This window comes from Triticum dicoccoides, chromosome 4A, assembly GCF_002162155.2.
Source record: "Triticum dicoccoides isolate Atlit2015 ecotype Zavitan chromosome 4A, WEW_v2.0, whole genome shotgun sequence".
Classification (NCBI taxonomy): domain Eukaryota; kingdom Viridiplantae; phylum Streptophyta; class Magnoliopsida; order Poales; family Poaceae; genus Triticum; species Triticum dicoccoides.
The window spans coordinates 700,678,671-700,681,290 of record NC_041386.1 but is presented as its reverse complement, the minus strand read 5'-3'; the positions used below and the strand labels follow the sequence as shown (position 1 = coordinate 700,681,290).

General features: G+C 47.9%; 1 pseudogene; it reads left to right on the top strand.

Annotated features, from left to right (window-relative positions):
* The first annotated feature begins 297 nt into the window (after positions 1-297).
* Positions 298-2,620, top strand: part of LOC119284143 — a 15,243-nt pseudogene continuing 12,920 nt past the window's right edge.

Below are 2,620 nucleotides of genomic sequence, written 5' to 3'. Positions count from 1 at the left end.
GTGTGTTAAAAATGTACATTGGGTACTGAGAAAAATTAGACATGTGTAAAAATGAAAAATGAAAAGAAAACGAAAAAGGAAGAAACTAAGAAAAACCAGTTGAAAGTATGTTTTGGACTTTTTCCATTCTGGGCCCACCCAGTTGAAAGTGGGTAGGGGCCTCCTTGTCTTGTCCGGGCAGCTGACTTCTTGTAGTTGGAAAAGTCGTCCTGATCACACTTGACTGAGTACGTGGTGAGCCAGGTACAAGTAAGCTTGGCCATGCCTCATCTCCGGGGCCATGCCGCAGAAGCTGCGATGGCCACCGCCGTCCACCACCTCCTCCTCGCGCTGGCGCTGATCCCGCTCGCGGCGGCGCAGCAGGAGTACCAGGCCAACGGCCAGTCCGACTGCTACGCCAACAACGGCAGCTCCGTCCACGGCTACACCTGCACCAGCAGCTCCAGCCTCCCGGCATGCGCCACCTACGTCGCCTTCCGCTCCGACCTGCCCAGCTACGGCTCCCCCATCACCGTCGCCTACCTCCTCAACGCCAGCGCGGCCGCCATCGCCGCGGCCAACGACGTGCCCGTCGCCTCCCCGGTCCGGAACAACACCCTGCTCCTCGTCCCCGTCCCCTGCGCCTGCACGGCCGCCGGCCGCTACCAGCACGACGCCGCATACGCCGTCCAGTTCGCAGACGAGACCTACTTCTCCATCGCCAACGAGACGTACCAGGGGCTCTCCACCTGCCAGGCAATCATGGTACAGAACCCTGTGCGCGACAGCGACATCTACCCCGGCGTCGCGCTCACCGTGCCGCGGCCGGGGTCAGGTTCCTCGTCACCTACGTCCTCGACTGGGACGACTATGCGTTCACCGTCGCTCAGCGCTTCGGTGCGGACTACCTGGCTCTGCTTCACGCCAACGGCATCGATGACGACACCACCGTGTACCCGTTCACCACAATGCTCGTTCCGCTCAAGGACCCGCCCACGTCTCAAATAGCGGTAGTCTTGCCGGAGCCTCCGGCACCGCCACCAGCATCGTCATCTGATTTGGTCCCGCCGGTGACTTCCAGTGAGTCCAGCCGGCGGTGGGTCACCGCCGGCTTTGGTGCTGGATGCAGCGCTCTTGCTTTGGGTGCCGTGCTTGCTTTCTTCTTGCTATGGCGTCGGTGCTGGCCGCACGGCGACCGAAACAGGAAGACCACCCCGTGGCACGCTCCGGCGAAGGGAGCTTCGATGTGGCGGACGGTAGAGGCAGTGGACGTTCGCGAGGCGGTGTGGTCGCTGACCGTGCACGACTACGGGGATCTACAGAGGGCTACATCAGGTTTCTCGGAGGAGCGGCGCATCGGGAACTCGTCGGTCTACCGTGACGAGAGACGTCAATGTAGTTGTTTTGCTGCTAGCGGCACCTAGATGCTGCAATCGGCCATGAAAAATGCTGCGACAGTTTTGCATGCAACTACAACTGATGCTGCAACTGGTGTGAGTAAATCCATGATCCATCCATCAATGCAAAAAAAAAGTAAATGCCTAACAGAATATCACCCGCTATGGGAGGACTAGATTGAATCCATCCTTCAATGGATAGATGATTTAGAGTCAATTACACCACGGGTGCTAGAACTTGACACAGATGATCATTTTAGTGCTAGAACTTGTGGTGTAGATATAAATGGTTAAGGAACTTGACATGACGGTGCGAATACGGTGTTGTATACGCCTGCTGCATTGACTAGGTGCGCCAGCTCGGCGTGAGGCCTGCTGATAGTGACATGAAGGGGAGGGCAGGGCCTGTGGTCTGTCTTTTTGCGAAAAGGCCCTCAATATTTCTTTTTTCTCTCATGAAAAAGTTGCTCTAGAGAAATTGTACATAAAAGAAAAATGCCACTTCTGAGATTCGAACCCACCAACTAGAGGTTACCGGTGCGGTTGGCTGTCCAGCACACCGAGTCGGATGTGACAACACATTAAATATATATAAACTTTATATACTTTAGGCTGAACAATATGAATTAAGAACTTTAATCCCATAAAAAAATAAACCAAGTTAAATACCCGGGCATACCACCCCAACACAAGACGTCCCTTGTTTAAAAAGTAAGTATAATTACACTATGCATAATTCAAAAAGTTCATGCCATTTTAAAGAGAATTCATGTATTATTTTAAAACATATTCATACAATTTAAAATATTGATGAATTATAAAAAAATTATGATTTAATTAGTACACAATAAGAATCTGCAATCTGATGGCAGACTAGGCTCGTATTTATTTTTCATACATATTTCATATTTATTTTTATTTACAAATATGTAAAAAAGCACACACACACAAAATTTATTAAAACACATGAACTCTTTTTAAACAACCTAAAATTTTATTAAACCATGATCACATGTATAAAACTTCATGAATATGAAATTGAAATTCAGGAAATAAAAATAAAATATATACGAATTTGTTTAAATATATAAAAAATCTAAAAGTAATTTAATATTTTCTTAAAATGTGAACACGTTTTAAATCATAGTTTTTTAAAATTCATAAGTTAATTGGATGGGTTTTTGTTAAATTTTGTACGGGGATATATTTTGATGTTATATGCATTTTTTAATGTTATTTATGAT